This window comes from Chiloscyllium plagiosum, unplaced genomic scaffold (genome assembly GCF_037043375.1).
Source record: "Chiloscyllium plagiosum isolate Xiang-an unplaced genomic scaffold, Cpla_swu_hap1 HiC_scaffold_16, whole genome shotgun sequence".
NCBI lineage: Eukaryota > Metazoa > Chordata > Chondrichthyes > Orectolobiformes > Hemiscylliidae > Chiloscyllium > Chiloscyllium plagiosum.
In genome coordinates, this window is record NW_028270154.1 from 91,844,276 (window position 1) to 91,861,858 (window position 17,583).

The window sequence follows — 17,583 nt, forward strand, 5'->3', positions numbered from 1 at the left end:
AAGAGTATCTTTTTAAGGAGGGGGAAATATAGAAAAAAATAATAGGCTTGAGTCCAGAGCAACAGTTAACGCTCATGCAGTTGAGCAGTGGGTTACACAAGTTATGTCAGCCTGGTTATGTAGCAATTTATGATTGCTACATAATATCTGAAATTTCTCATAGAAATACCAGTAGGCTACATTCAGATTGAATTCAGCACTGAGTTCAAAGTTTCCATGGTAGGTAAAGTTGTAGGTACAGGTTCCTTCCAAAGCACCTTGCACACCTGTGACCTCTACCACCTAAAAGAACGTTGACAGTATGTGCATTAAAATGCCACAACAGCAAATACCTTTTAAAGTTTCCAGTTGTCTTGGAAATATATAATTGTTCCTTCATTGTCATGGCATCAAAAACATCCTTAATACTTGTGGAAATAACTAAACCTAATTGACTGCATTTGCCTAAGAAGCTGGCTCACCACAATCACATCAAGTAGGGATGTGCAATAAATGGTGGCTTTGCCAGTGCTGCCAACTTGCCATGATCACTTTCTAAAATTAGGTGACATCAAAAAGTCATAAACGCTTTAACAAACCTCCGATATGACAGTTGGACAAGCAAAATCCAGAGGTTATTTGAGATATAAAGACCATGTCTTTTTATTTTTCTCTATTTAATTATATTCCATTCCCTCTTCAGTCTAGAAAAACCGGAATATTAAAACCACTTTAGACACTTGTCAGACCATAGCTAGAATACTGGGGATATCTTTTCTCCCTTTTATCTAAGGAAAGATACACTAGTATTGAAGGCAGTCCACAGAGATTCTGTAAGCTGATTCTAGATATGGAGAGACTCAAATGAAGAGAGATTGCATGGATTGGGCCTGCACTTTTGGAATGTAGAAAAATTGAGGGTGACCTTTATTGGAATATAAAAGTTTCTTGGAGGGGTTGACAAGATAGTTATGGAAAAGTTGCTTCCCCTTGAAAGAATTGAGGACCAGAGGGTACAATCTGACAGGTCGGTGCAATATCAAAGGGCCTGTACTGTGCTGTAATGTTCTATGTTGTAATAAGTGGTCTTATATTTTAATACCCAGATGATCAAAAATTTCTTCTAAAGGGTAGTTAATCTTTGGAATTCTTTACTGAAGAGGACTATTGAGGCTGGGTTGTTAAATATATTCAAGGCTGAGATAGATTTTTAATGAGTAGAGCATCGAAGTTTGTGGGGGAAAAAGAAATTGAGGATTCTGATTATTCATGATCTCATTGAATGGCAGAGCAGACTCAATTGGTTGGATGGCCTACTTCTGTTCCTTGCTTTGTGGAGAAGAGATTGCTGGAGGGTTACTGCATGTTTCGAAAGCAAGCAACCTGATACTCCTTGTAAATTCTGTTTACTGCTAGAACCAGTAGCTGCATAGTTAGCAAATGAGCTGGAGTCAAGGGGTATAACTCACTTTAAGCCTGCCTTCATTAATTGTACTTATTCCCTGTGTTTCCTGCAAACCAGTTGAGGCATCCAGAGAAGCAAGACCAAGAAGCAGTGTACTTTGCAGCATGAACACCATCTCAGCAGATATTGTGATCAGACTGCTGAATTGCTTTCCCAGTTTTACCTCTGCGTATTAATATTGAGGGAGTTTTTATATGCTAGTTTCATGTTGGCAGTTTAATTGTTTACTGTATCCATAGTTTGTTTGTAATAAATAGTAACTTGAGTATAATAACCTAAACTGGGCTTTGTTAACCTGAGTCTGAAAAATCAGCTAAATTTAGAATTCTGCAGTTTTAAAAAAAATCATTTAACATTAGTGATGACTTCATGGCAGCAGGCCTTGATTTCCTCCACGCCATCACAGTGAGGCATAACAGAAAGAAGTTCTGGGATTTATATATTAAAGAGCCGAAATTGGCAAACCCATTCTAAAAGATGAAAGACTCAACTATCGAGGTTTGTTCAATATATCATTTCAGAGACTGCTTTATGGTCCTACTTCACAACCACCTGATGAAGAAGCAGTGCTTCCAAATAAACCTGTTGGACTATAACCTGGTGTTGTGATATATAATCTCCCCAGACCCGCCCCCCTCACCTTTTATTTCCATGTCGATTCTCCTGCTCCTCGGATGCTGCCTGGCCTGCTGCGCTTTTCCAGCACCACACTTTTTTCAACTCTGGTCTCCAGCATCTGCAGTCCTAACTTTCTCCTTGTGTGATTTATAACCGTATTCAATTTTGAAGATGCACTGATGGAGTATTCTGATGGGAATGAAGACCTAAGAGATGAATAGATTCTGTGTTAGAACGACAAGGTGGTGCTACAATTAAAATTTCCAGAAGTAGTAGAGTCTTACTTTGCTGGAGACAGGTGCAATCTGTAACTGAAAAATCAGTAAGAGGCTCACAAAAAAGTTTGACTACATTAATCATCAGATACAGCAACTTTGGGAAAGGGCTGCAACTGAGCAGAACAATTCGACAATGTAAGCACATCACAGCAGATGAATCTGAATGGGGTAGTCCGGTACACTAGTGAGATCTTAAGTATTCAGAGTTTTTAAACTCTTGATCTAAAATATAAAGTGTTGGAGAAGTCAGCAAGTCTGTTGATCTCTGCAGAGAGAGTAACAAGATAACTTCAGTAATTTTTCTTCCCAAGTCAAAATGATAACCATTTATTTCAATGTTAACTGTTTCTCTCTAGATGCTGTCAGACCTGTTGACTTTCTGCAGCACTCTTTAATTCGGTATGTGATATCTTTGTCCAGAGAAGGTGAGAACTTTCAAAGACCACTTCGACAAGATCCAGAGCTTCTACTACAAAGTAGGGTGTGGTTAGGGGTTCAGTGAGGAGCTTCCTTGGGAACTGACTAACCAGGGGCCACCTTGAAGAGCAGTTGTGGAGAATGTCTTTTCCTATTTCATAAGGATTGTGACTGCAAACCATTCATTTATAGATTAACGTTCATTTCAATTTCTTTCCAGCACATCTATTGGCTGCTGTTCCAAGATATTGGCTGGTTTGCTTAATGTTTGTCAGTGGGTTATGCTGTGGACCTGAGCCAATACGTTTTTTGAAATTTGAATTTTTTGTGATAACTTCAAACTGTTTCTATCTGATTTCATACCCGGAACCTTTTGCATGTTAGTTGAACATGATAGCCAGTACAATTCAGAAACACTGCAAACCAAAATTATTGATCTGCTTACACTCTAGTGCCCATGACTTGAGAATGCATGTGCGTTACCACAGGCCTATGAGAGGTTATGAAATTATTTGCACCAATTGTAATTACCTTCTGAGTGTGAGCAAGAAGTGTTTGGTAAGAAAATCACGAGAAACTACTGTTCTTAAAGTTGTCAATAACTGGACAATTGAAGAGTTATGGTAGTGTTAGACAGAATCAGTGACCATAATTCTATTAGTTTTACAATAGTTATGAAAAAGGAAAGGCTGCAAGGAAAAGCCAGGGATCTACAGACCACTAATGTCAGTGGTGGGCAGTGTTGTTGAAGGTCTCCAAGTTGAACTTCTAAACTGCGGTAAGGCAATTTTGATGGTATTAGACAGGAACTTTCAAAAGTTGATTGACTGGGGTAGGTTGTTAGCAGGTAAAGGGATGTCTGACAATTGGGAGGCTTTCAACAGCATTCAGGGACAGCATGTTCCTGTTAGTGTGAAGGACAAGGTTGGCAGGAGATATTGAAGCTCTGAAGAAAAAGGACGCATATCAGGTCTAGATAGTTGGAATCAAGTGAATCGCCCGAAGAAAATAGGGGATGTAAGAGTACATTGGAGGGACATCAGGAGGACAAAAAAGGCGCATGAGTGTTTTGGTATATTAAGGGAAAAAGAAGAACAATGGAGAGAATAAGTTCCCTTAATGATCATCGAGACCATCTATCTGAAGCCACAGGAGATGTGCAAGTCTGTAAATATTTTGCGTCAGTATTTACTGTGGAGAAAGGCATGGAATCTAGGGAATTTGGGGAAATGAATGCAGGTATCCCTGCTTTTCGAACGTTCACTTTATGCGATTTTACTTTTACAAAAGACCTACATTAGTATCTGTTTTCGCGAATCCTAAGAGGAGTTTCGCTTTTCCGAAAAACAGTGACACTATTTTACCCACATAAATCGTGCACCTTCTCATTACGCCATTTTTAGCTTACAAAAGGTTTCCTGGGAATGCTCCACTTTTGGAAAGCAGGGCCTACCTGTGCTGTCTTGAGTCCACATTTATAGAAGAGGTGCTAGAGGTGTTGAAATGCATGATCAGATGTATTCCAGGATATTGTGGAAATCCAGGGAAGAAATTGCACGGTCCCTTGCAGAGATATTTGTATCATCGTCAGCCATGGCTGAGTTTGCCAGAAGACTGGAGAGAGCTATTGTTGTGACACTATTTGAGAGTTAAAAATCTCACAACACCAGGTTATAGTCCAACAGGTTTAATTGGAAGCACACTAGCTTTCGGGGCGACACTCCTTCATCAGGTGATAGTGGAGGGCTCAACACAGAATTTATAGCGAGAATTTACAGTGTGATGTAACTGAAATTATACATTGAAAAATTGATTGTCTGTTAAGCCTTTCATCTGTTAGAATACAGTGATAGTTTCACTTCTTTCATGTGTAAATCACAAAACCTTTTTTTTTAAAAAAGTTGCATTCTCGGGTTAGCTGTTAACAATGGTGATAGCTAGACAATATGTTGAAGGTGTTGGCGCCCTGTGTTCTCTGTCTATGCCATGATGTTAGATTGATTCTAATCTAAAAAGTGAGATAACGAAGTACAAATTCACCCCACAAAGAGAGAGAGTGTGTGTGTGTGTGTGTGTGTGTGTGTGTGGCGTCACAAGTCTGTGTGGATGTATAGTGCTATGATGGTCACCTGTGATGTGACATGAACCCAAGGTCCCAATTGAGGCCCACCCTATGGGTACCGAACTTAGCTATCGGCCTCTGCTCGACCACTTTTCTCTGCTGCCTGTCCCGAAGTCCACCTTGGAGGATGGTCACCCGAAGGTCCGAGGCTGAATGTCCGGGACCACTGAAGTGTTCCCCAACTGGGAGGGAACCTTCCTGTCTGTTGATTGTTGTGCAGTGCCCATTCATCCGTTGTCATAGCCTTTGCTCGGTTTCCCGAATGTACCATGCCTCCAGGCATCCTTGCCTGCAACGTATAAGATAGACAACATTGGCTGAGTCACACGAGTACCTGCCGTGTACAAGATGGGAGGTGTCCCCATGAGTAATGGTGGTATCTATGTCCACACTGACACGTCTTGCAGCGTTTTGGGAGAGGCTGCAGGGAAAAGCCAGGGAACTATAGACCACTGAGCCTTATGTCAGTGATTGGATCATGTTGTTGATGGGGATTCTGAGAAACAGTATCTGCGTGCGTTTAGAGGGGCAAAAATTGGTAAGGGATAGTCAGCATGGCTTTGTGCACGGGAAATTGTCTCTCTAGCTTGATTAAGTTTTATTTTTGAAGAGATAACTGCCACGAAGTTGGTGTGTAAAATTGTAAAATGGGGGGAAGCATTGCAACCCCCCTTTTAAGATGAGTGCATTTATGCTTAGAGGTTTTAAAAATGAATGTCTGTCTGTGGGTAAGCAGCTGCAGATGCCCAGCTGACACAATGTATCAAAAAGCCATTCAGTTAGCAGACCCAATCAGACATCTGCCCAGACGACAGTTCAAATTCAGCCAATTAATTTAAAAAGGCACTTGAGGGACTAAGGACCAATTAAATTCAAATCTGATGGTATTGACAACCTAAAGCTAACTATGTTGTAAGAATTTTTTCATGGGGGTATGTAATGGAGGGACAGTTGGACAGAGAGGAAGAGCCAAGTGCCATGTGAAGGGGTGAGAGTGAAGTGCCATCTGAGAAAGAAATACCAGGCTGTCTGTCTCCATGCTCTCTTTAAAAAAAAACAAGCACCATTTATCTGTGAAAGTGCGTGGCACACTTTAGATAATATCCTTGGTGCCAGAAAATGACTGAAGGCATTTCGGAAAGAGGGAGATGACCAGTGAAGATACAGACAGAAAGTTCAGGAGGATCCATTCTGTGTGAACTTTGAGAGACTAAGTTTTAATTTATTGTTATTAATTGGATTTATAAGTGGGACTTGTTATTGAACCAGCATGCCCATTAGGACTTAGTTCAGTTAGGGAATAAGTAGTAGTTAGATTTAGAACAAAGAACATTACGGCACAATACAGGCCCTTCGGCCCTCTGGTTTAGCAGATTGACACAACAATCTGAAGCCTATCTAACATACCCTTCTATTACAGTACAGTACAGGCCCAACTTTATTCTGTTAGTAATTCTGTTAATTTATTAACTCCAGTGAACAAATTATTACTCATTAATTATAGTGGGTGAAAGGATTCCATTTCATTTAACCACTACTTTAACAGATTGAGGGTAAGGGGTAGGTTGAGCCACTTTTTGCACTTTTATCAGATGGTGAGGCGATTGTTTTCTGGTCTTTCAGTTTTAATAACCAGAGGAATGTCAACCTCTTTTTTTTTTTGTAACACTGACCAATAAGATATATGACGACAGAGCAGTAGACCTTGTCTACGTAGACTTTAGCAAGGCCTTTGACAAAAGTTAGCATGGTAGACTGTTTGTTTAGTAAGGTTAGATCGCATGGGATTCAGGGAGAGCTAGCCAATTGGATAGAAAATTGGCTTGACAGTAAGAGACAGGGTGATGGTAGAGAGTTGTTTAAACTGAACCCCTGTGACCAGTAGTGTGCTACAAGGATCTGTGCTGTTTGTAATATTCTCATCCAAATAATTTCTATAAAGAGACATGATTAGTAAATTTGTTGATGACACCAAAATTGGTGCTGTAGTGAAATGAAGATCTCATTGAGGAAGCAGTGGGTGGGAAGGAACATGGTCAAGAGGGCGGTGCTGAGTTGGATGGTTGGATCTGGGAGGAGGTAGGGGGAGGGGAGATTTGGAAACTTGCGAAGTGAGTTTTGACGCTGTGTGCTTGTAGGGTCCCAAGGCAAAAGATAAGGTATTCTCTTTCCAATTGGCAGGTGGTTTTGATTTTGGCGATGGAGGAGGCCCAGGATTTGCATGTCCTTGGGGGAGTTGAAGTGGTTGGCCATAGGGCGGTGTGGTTGTGTTGTGCATGCGGACCAGAGATGTTCCTTGAGTTGGCGTTCTGTCTCCCTTATATACAGGAGACCAAATCGAGAGCATCAGATGCAGTAAATGGGATGGGTGGATGTACTGGAAAATCTCTGAATTTGAAATGGGCCTTAACCCTCAACTACAACAAGGATAGAAACCCCCTGGTCTTCACTTTCCACCCTACGAATCTCTGGATACAGTGCGTTATCCTCTGCCATTTTTGCCAGCACCAAAAATAAACTTCCCACTCCTATCTGAGTTCTACAGAGAACATTCCCTCAGTGACTCCTTTTTTTTAGGTCCATGCCTCCACACCAACCCATCCTCTTCACCCAGCACCTTCCATGTCACTGCACGAGGTGTAAAACCTGCACCCACCACCTCTGACCAAGGCCCTAAAGGATAATTTCAAATGCAACAGATTTTCCTATACATTCATATAGCTCATTTGTTGCATCCATTGCTGCTGATGTGGTCCTCTCCACATCGGGGGCTAGAATGTCTGCTTGCTGAACAGTTCAGGGAACATCTCTGGTCCACATGCACCAAACAACCCCAATTCCCTGTGGCCAACCACTTCAAATCCCCCTTTCACTACCACAAGGACATGAAACTCCTGGGCTGCCTCTACTGCCAAATCAAAGCCACCTGCCAACTGGAAGAAGAACTCTTCATCTTCTGCTGGGGACCCTACAACTATACGGCATCAACATTGACTTCACCAATTTTCAAATGAGTGATTTTCTTTTTTTCCCCCTCCCCCAACCTCAACCCAGATCCAACCCTATAGCTCTGCTATTAACCCGACAATCTTCCTTTCCAACTATCTGCTCCACCCTCCCCACCAACCTATCGCATCTCACCTACCATATCTCACCACATGCCTGATGAAAGGCTTATGCCTGAAACATCAACTGTCCTCTTCCTCGGATTTTGCCTGACCTGCTGTGCTTTTCCAGAGCCACTTTTTTTTTTGTCTCTGATGTAATGAGTCTTTTATGGCTATATTGTATCATCGATAATCACAGGTGAGGCGCTGGATGACTGGAGGTTGGCAAACATGGTGCCACTGTTTAAGAAGGGCAGTAAAGACAAGCCAGGGAATTAGACACCAGTGAGCCTGACCTCGGTGGTGGGCAAGTTGTTGAAGGGAATCCTGAGGGACAGGATGTACATATATTTGGAATGGCAAGGACTGATAGCAATAGTCAACATGGCTTTGTGCGTGGGAAATCATGTCTCACAAACTTGATTGAGTTTTTTGAAGAAGTAACAAAGAAGATTGATGAGGGCAGAGCAGTAGATGTGATCTATATGGACTCCAGTAAGGAGTTCGACAAGGTTCCCCATGGGAGACTGATTAGCAAGGTTAGATCTCATAGAATACAGGGAGAACTAGCCATTTGGATACAGAACTGGCTCAAAGGTAGAAGACAGAGGGTGGTGGTGGAGGGTTGTTTTTCAGACTGGAGGCCTGTGACCAGTGGAGTGCCACAAGGATTGGTGCTGGGTCCTCTACTTTTTGTCATTTATATAAAATGATTTGGATGCGAGCATAAGAGGTACAGTTAGTAAGTTTGCAGATGACACCAAAATTGGAGGTGTAGTGGACAACGAAGAGGGATACCTCCGATTACAACAGAATCTTGACCAGATGGGCCAATGGGCTGAGAAGTGGCAGATGGAGTTTAATTCAGATAAATGCGAGGTGCTGCATTTTGGGAAAGCAAATCTTAGCAGGACTTATACACATAATGGTAAGGTCCTAGGGAGTGTTGCTGAACAAAGACATATTGGTGTGCGGGTTCATAGCTCCTTGAAATGGAGTCGCAGGTAGATAGGATAGTGAAGAAGGCGTTTGGTATGCTTTCCTTTATTAGTCAGAGTATTGAGTACAGGAGTCGGCAGGTCATGTTGCGGCTGTACAGGACATTGGTTAGGCCACTGTTGGACTATTGCGTGCAATTCTGGTCTCCTTCCTATCGGAAAGATGCTGTGAAACTTGACAGGGTTCAGAAAAGATTTACAAGGATGTTGTCAGGGTTGGAGGATTTGAGCTATAGGGAGGGGCTGAACAGGCTGGGGCTGTTTTCCCTGGAGCATTGGAGGCTGAGGGGTGACCTTTGTAGAGGTTTACAAAATTGAGGGGTATGGATAGGGTAAATAGGCAAAGTCTTTTGCCTGGGGTGTGAAGCCCAGAACTAGAGGGCATAGGTTTAGGGTGAGAGGGGAAAGGTATAAAAGAGACCTAAGGGGCAACTTTTCCCGCAGAGGGTGGTAAGTGTATGGAATGAGCTGCCAGAGGAAGTGGTGGAGGATGGTACAATTGCAACATTTAAGAGGCATTTGGATGGTATATGAATAGGAAGGTTTTGGAAGGATATAGGCCGGGTGTTTGCAGGTGGGACTAGATTGGGTTGGGATATCTGGTCGGCATGGAAGGTTTGGACTGAAGGGTCTATTTCCATGCTGTACATCTCTATGACTGTGACTTTAAGTGTGCCCTCTTAAATATGGAGACAAACATTGCATGTGATACTGCAGGTGCAATTTTCTCAACTAAGCACAAAGAACTGCAGATGTTGGAAATCTGAAACAAAAGTTGTGCTGGTTAAACAGTGGGTCTGTAGAGAAGAGAAAACTGTTAACATTAAGTCCCGTGACCCTTTGTCAGTACTTCTCATGAAAGGCCCCTAGACTCAGAATTAACAAATTAACTCCGCTTTGTCAAACGGTAGCAGTTCTCCTTTATTGTAAGGTGATTGGACTACAAGAATAAATGTCCAAATGCTATTTGCATGCTAACATTCTCTTTTCCTTCTGCAAATTTGCCCAAGTCTCCCTCAACATGTGTTTGCCACTTTTAATAAAAAGTGGATCTTAGAATTCTGTGTATATGCCACCATGTTCTAGTGATTTGTTATATGTTAATGTTCTTTGATATGTTGTCTTTCCTAGTATTAATTATCTCAAAACTCTTTTTAATAGTTCATCCGTTACTCTTTTCGGTGTGTAACTTGAGTCTTCGACTGCGAAGAAAGGAGCAAAATATTTGTTCAATATCTCGCCATTTCCCCATTCCTCACACTAATTTCTGTTGCCTCTGTGTCTCAGGGGCTAATGTTTGTTTTAACTACTTTCCTTGTAATCTGGTTTTCTATTCCTGACTTGTCAGCTTTTGACTTCCCTTTGGTTTTTAAACTCTTTTCAATCCTCATGCATTATTACTAACCTTTGTAACCTATATGTCTTTTAACCCTTAAACTATAGTAAGCTCCAATAGATTTTTATTACCTTTTTTTGTCTTTCTATGGAATTTTAAACATTTTGATTTAAACCTTTTTTTTCTAAAGGAGCCTTTGACTTTGACAAAGATTCGTGATTGGAGTACATTGCATTCAAAATTAATAAATAATTCAGTTATGATATGATTACTGTTTTTCCAGTGGATCTTTTACCAAAACCAACTAATTTAGTCGCTTCATAGTAAACAGTGCTATCGAAAATGACATTAATCCCTATTTGGTTCCATAGTGTGGTGTTCCAATAAACAGTAAGAATTCAACGTCACCTTTCAGACTTTTACCAATTTGATTGGTCTATACCATGTGGGAGAGTCAAACCTACAACTATGACATTGCATTTGTTATCAGTTTCAATAGTTTTTATGTTTAATGCTGTGTGCAATGACACAACTCCATTGAGCTAGCAGCAAATTACTCCCACCCTTTTTTTTTCCATCCTTGCTGTTCCTAATCTCTACCAATACTGAATGTCCTTTCTGGCTGGAGCTCAAATCCAACTTGGAGTCCTGTGAATTGATTGCATTTCTGTTAAGAATTATAGAACCCCAACAATGTGTAACTGGGCCTTTTGGCCCAACAAGTCCACACTAACCCTCCGAAGAGTAAACCACCCCGACCCATTCTCCAACATTTCTGCTGACTAATGCACCTGACCTTCACATCCCTAAACAGTATGGGCAAGTTTGCATGGCCAATTCACCTAACCTGCACATCTTTGGATTGTGGGAGGCCAGAGGAAACCCACACAGACACGGGGAAAATGTGAAACTCGATGCAGATGGTTGCCCAAGGCTGGAATCCTTGACACTGAGGCAGCAGTGCTAACCACTGAGCTACCATGCTGCCCATGTTGCTACTTGTGAACATTTTACATGCTGATGTACTGGTTCTGCTTCAAACAGTGATTTTTGTTTTGAGCATAATGATTTTCTTCCTTTTGGATTTTTTTGTCCTCCGATTCTTCCAGATTTTTTTGGCAATTTGTTACTATTACAAAGTAAATTATCAACCTTCAATACATTCATGTCGCGCTTTAGTCTGAACTAATTGTTTAGTCTTGGAAGCTATTTGTTTTATTGCTAAATTTTTTGCTGTGGAAGTTTGTGACATAATAGGAATGATTTTTAATGAACTAAAGATTAGGCAGATATGTCATTGAAAGGACTCATTTCAAGTTGTGCCTTGATTGTCTCTCCATTTTGTGCTGAATCATTTGTTTTTGCCTCCTTTCAATTCCACCCTGCTGCAAGTTATCGGTTTACACACACAATGCGCTATCTAGGACCCTTTTTTGGGAAGCGTTCTGCAATATGTCTGCATATTTTCAAAGCATGATACATAGAGATGTACAGCATGGAAACAGAGCCTTCGGTCCAACCCATCCATGCCGACCCGATATCCCAACCCAATCTAGTCCCACCTGCCAGCACCCGGCCCATATCCCTCCAAACCCTTCCTATTCGTATACCCATCCAAATCCTCTTAAATGTTGCAAATGTACCAGCCTCCACCACATCCTCTGGCAGCTCATTCCATACATATACCACCCTCTGTGTGAAACAGTTGCCCCTTAGGTCTCTCATATATTTCCCCTCTCACCCTAAACCTATGCCCTCTAGTTCTGGACTCTCGAACCCCAGGGAAAAGACTTTGCCTATTTATCCTATCCATGCCCTTCATAATTTTGTAAACCTCTATAAGGTCACCCCTCAGCCTCCGACTCTCCAGGGAAAACAGCCCCAGCCTGTTCAGCGCCTCCCTGTAGCTCAGATCCTCCAACCCTGGCAACATCCTTGTAAATCTTTTCAAGTTTCACAACATCTTTCCGATAGGAAGGAGACCAGAATTGCACGCAGTATTCCAACAGTGGCCTAACCAATGTCTTGTACAGCCGCAACATGACCTCCCATCCCCTGTACTCAATACTCTGACCAATAAAGGAAAGCATACCAAACGCCGCTTTCACTATCCTATCTACCTGCGACTCCACTTTCAAGGAGCTATGAACCTGCACTCCAAGGTCTCTTTGTTCAGCAACACTCCCTAGGATCTTACCATTAAGTGTATAAGTTCTGCAAAGATTTGCTTTCCCAAAATGCAGCACCTCGCATTTATCTGAATTAAACTCCATCTGCCACTTCTCAGCCCATTGGCCCATCTGGTCCAGATCCTGTTGTAATCTGAGGTAACCCTCTTCGCTGTCCACTACACCTTCAATTTTGGTGTCATCTGCAAACTTACTAACTATATCTCTTATACTTGCATCCAAATCATTTATGTAAATGACAAAAAGTAGAGGACCCAGCACCAATCCTTGTGGCACTTCACTGGTCACAGGCCTCCAGTCTGAAAAACAACCCTCCACCATCACCCTCTGTCTTCTACCTTTTGAGCCAGTTCTGTATCCAAATGGCTAGTTCTCCCTGTATTCTATGAGATCTAACCTTGCTAATCAGTCTCCCATGGGGAACCTTGTTGAACGAGGATGATACTTAGTTTGTTTTGCCTGTACTGCCTCTAAAAGAGCTCTCCAATTGTTCCTACTCTTGTGCTTTTCTGTTTCCAATTTTCTTTTTGGGAATTGGTAAATTCAGTGCTTTGACCATTGACAGACTACATAAAAGAGAGCAATGACAGCACGTTTCCAGTATATGTATGTGACGGTCAGTCTTGCACTATGCTTTTGAATAATGAAGCTTCCTAGTTTTGTTGCATTAGGCTGACCATTTTGCCATGTCGTCCAATAAAGCTATCTTTAAGATTATAAATCAGTAAACTTTAAGATTTGCAGATTGGCTGTGATGTTTCTGAGCAAGTAACCTACAGTAATGTTGAGTTACCCACGCCTGTCTGGAATCTTCCTCTCCTCCCCTTCGCTCTGGCTCCTCATCTCAGCCCACACTTGTCTTTATGTTTACTATCCCTTCTGACCTTCCAATCTCTACTGAACATTCTGTACTTAGCAAAGGTCTCCATTTTATCCCCCCTGTGTCCCCATTTCAATGACTTTGACATGACATTTGAATTTCTTTTCTGTTGCCTTCACCTCTGTGCCCACTTCTTTTGGACAAGAGTCCTTTCCCCGTTCCCAAGACTCCTCCAGCCATCTCTAACCCTCTAACCCTCTTTCTTCGTTCACCTAGACTTTGGCCTTTTACTTGCACTTGAGCTGTTCATCAAGTACTATCAATGTAACATTGGTCACCTCATTATGTGCTCTCAGATTCAACCCTAACTTTGTAATTAAACCTGCCAAGGGTGGTGCTTTTGTCTGGCGTATTAACCTCTCATTGCCGAGACAGCTTTCAGATACCTCCTACTATATCCCCTGGACCATGATCCCACTGTAGTACACCACGCTGCTGTGTGTCAACAACCGTCACTTATGTCATTTCGTGTAGTGACTCCCACCCTCGGACAAAAACCTATCAATGACATAATTGACGCTGATGCCCTCTTGTGCCTGGAATTGGAAAAGCTTTATCTATTTCACTTTTTGTTTCTACCCCACTCTCCCCTTCATCTGGTCCATGTCTGTCTGCTCCCTTCCCTTCTCTACATCTGTTTCCATTTCTTCAGTACCACTGGTATCAGCCACAAACCCACCAACTCCGACAGCTACCTTGACTATATATTCACACACCTTCTTTCCTGTAAAGACTATCCCATTTTTCCTAGTTCTTCCATCTCCATTCATCTGTTCTGATAACTTCAAGAAGGGGGCTTCTGAATGTCCACTTTCTTTGTCAACTGAGGATTCCTCAGCAACATACCTGGCAGGATCCTCCACCAAGTCTGACTTATCAGGCGGCACGGTGGTACAGTGGTTAGCACTGCTGCGCCTCAGTGCCAGAAACCCAGGTTCAATTCCCGCCTCAGATGACTTTGTGTGAAGTTTGCACATTCTCCCCGTGTCTGCGTAGGCTTCCTCCGGGTGCTCTGGTTTCCTCCCACAGTCCAAAAATGTGCGGGTTAGATGAATTGGCCATGCTAAGTTGCCCGTACTGTTAGGTGAAGGGGTAAATGTAGGGGAATGGGTCTGGGTGGGTTGCGCTTCAGCGGGTTGGTGTGGACTTGTTGGGCCGAAGGGCCTGTTTCCACACTGTAAGTAATCTAATCTCTCCACTTTGCCCCCCCCCCCCGCCATAATAGTATTAGGGTTCCCCTTGTCCCCACCTTATCACTCCAACAGCATCCACATTCGTAGCATCATTAGCTGATATTTCCACTACCACCAGACGCCCAATTCTCCCCTTCCTTGTCAGACTTCTGCAGGGACTGTTCCTTCCAGGACACTTGGTCCACTCCTCCTTCACTCCATTGACAACATGTCCTCATAGCACCTTCCTCTGCAATAGCAGAAGGTGTAACACCTGCCCATTTGTTTCCTCCCTGTCTCTTCACTACCCAAAACACCTTTCACGTGAAGCAGTGTTTTACCTGTACTTCACTTAATCTAGGTTAGAATGGTGCTGGAAAAGCACAGGTCAGGCATCATCCGAGGGCCGCCTCCTTGGATGTTGCCTGACCTGCGCTTTTCCAGCACCACTCTAACCTAGACTCTGGTTTCCAGCATCTGCATTCCTTGTTTTTACCTACTTCACTGAATCTAGTCCACTGTATTCACTGCTCACAATGTGGTCTCCCCTACATTGGGGAACAAAGTGCTGACTGGGTGACTGGTTTGCAAAGCACCTATATTCTGTCCATAAAGAGTTCCCACTTGTCACCTCGACACACCACCATGTTTCCCCAGACTTGATATGGTGTTCTCGTGAAGCTCCGTGCAAGCACAAAAGAATAATATCTCATTTTCCACTTCGAACTCTGCAGCCTTCTGGGTTGAATAGAGTTCAACAATTTTAGGACTTGAGGCATCTTCTTACCCAAAGCGCGTGCATGTGCACTGTCTACCTCCCTCTCTTTCTTTGGTCTCTTTCTCCACCTATGTCTCGCTCTCTCCCCCTCCCCCCCCCCCCCCCCGTTTTGGTTCGGCAGGTGGAAAAGTCAGTCTCCTGTGTTCACTTCGGCAGGTGGAAAAGTCAGTCTCCTGTGTTCACTTCAGGGACAGAGCCTAGTGTACATGGTACCAAATGTGGCACATGGTGTACTGCAGTGCATATGCAGTGGATGAGATAATGTAGTTGGTCAGGAACAAAGGAGAGGAAGGTAGTTGATAACAGGTGACTTGGGTAGTGAGATTGTTTCTGTGAGGGACAAGAGGGTGATAGTGGTGGATGAGATAATGGAATTAGTTAGGTAGGATTTGTTTAATTCAACTTGAGATTTAAAAGCTATTCTTTGCACTAAAATTAGTTCGAGGTTTGAACAAAATAATTTTAGAAAAACAATGAGGTGAATGAATCAAGAATAAGTAAAGCATTGATTCTGTAGACAAAGATGCTGATTTACCATCCAGAGATTCTACGCACTGTAACTCCTGTTTCTGCCATTACACAAATTTGTACTCTAAGAAGTCGTTATTTTTTAAATTTCATTCTAAGCGTGGACTTTGTACAGAAATCATGCTTATGTCATAATGTTTCCTTCACTGATAGATCAAGAAATTGTTACGGAGATTTCAAGCAAATTGGCTCAATTTATTCACCAATCAGATGTAAACTTGTTTTTTCAACTTGGGCAAAAACGCTTTCCAATTAGATTTGCATATTTTGGCAAACTAGTTACAAGGCCACAGTTGCATTGCTGGGACCTGTGTATGCACAGACCTCTTTTTATCCCAAATTGAGAAATTTTGATTTTATTGCTGTCTTTGGCAAAAGGATGAATAGAAATTTCGTATTTAAAAGAATTTTTGTTGGAATAACAATATTGATTTGACTACAAATGTTTTGTGGGTTTGCCAATCCAAAACAATGATTTTGTGTGGTGCAATTTGTGATTTTGATTTTTCAAAGCATTTCACAGCCAGTGAAGTATTTTCAACCAGTTGCTTGATAGTTAAAATCCTACAAGGCTGTTCTTATTACAGAGAGATGCATGATAGAAGTTTTAAGCTGAGAGTCATCATGCCTCAGGTGAGGGGAGGGGTTGAGAAGGAGAGTCCTTCATGATCACTTTCCTCATTGTGGTAATTGAACCCATATATTCTTGGCATCCCTCTGCATCACAAATCAATCATCCAGCCAACTGAACTAACCAATCTCAAGTACAAAATTTGTGTATTGCTTTACAAAATAATCAACATTGCTTAAAAAAAAAATAAATGATGTTGAAGCTTTTTGGCTCGCATCCTTCCAAGACAAATGCACGAAGACCAAATTTCAAATGAGCACCACAACCCTGTTCCTCCATAGGTTAAATTGTGGTCAGTTAAATTTTAGCGTTCGTGCATTTCTCCTAATGAGTACAAAACAAATAGCTTCAGCAGCATGTCTTCTGCAATAGTGAAGTATTTCTATGTATAATGACCTGTCAATATATGGAAATGTGGCAATAATTTTCACAGCTCTGTCTCAGCAGAAATAGTTGACTAGCAAATTGCTTTTCAATGATATTCAGGAATAATCCTTGACTGGGTTGCCAAGTGTCCTATGCTGCCTTTGAGTAGTAACATGGGCATATGGACAGTGTTTAGCATCTTACCCAAAGATATCTCATCTAGCTGTGCTGCCATAACTCAGTATTGGACCGAAATGTCAGCTTTGCTGGAGTGAGGTTTGAACCCATAACTTCCCAATCAAAGGTGAGGATTGAGTCATGGGTGACAGCTTTTAAAAATGCCGTAATAGTTCAAAGATAAGATTGACAAATGTGTGTCTCCCTAAAAACAAGCACAGGAAGAGGATAAATTTTTATTCACTTTTTTTTTCTATTCTTCTGTGGGGATTGCTTGCAATCCAAGCATTTGTTGCATATTACTAGTTGCACTTGAACTGATTTGCTCTCTGATTTGACCCAGAGAGAACCAATTAGGAGTCAGCCACACTGGGTGGCGTCATGTCAGTCAGCAGGTAAGAACATACTTCCTTCCCTAAAGGACGGATGAGGTCATATTCTACAAAGCATTGCATAATTTGTAGATTTTTAGTGTGAACCAATCAACCCTCAACATTTAATCAAGGCCAAGGTATACAGATTATATTGTACAAAGAGATGCA

At 42.0% G+C, this 17,583-nt stretch overlaps 1 protein-coding gene across 6 annotated transcripts in view; it reads left to right on the plus strand.

Annotated features, from left to right (window-relative positions):
* LOC122556864 (histone-lysine N-methyltransferase, H3 lysine-36 specific-like) overlaps positions 1 to 17,583 on the plus strand; it is a 300,867-nt gene that overhangs the window by 11,217 nt on the left and 272,067 nt on the right. The gene's annotated exons all lie outside the window — the stretch shown is intronic.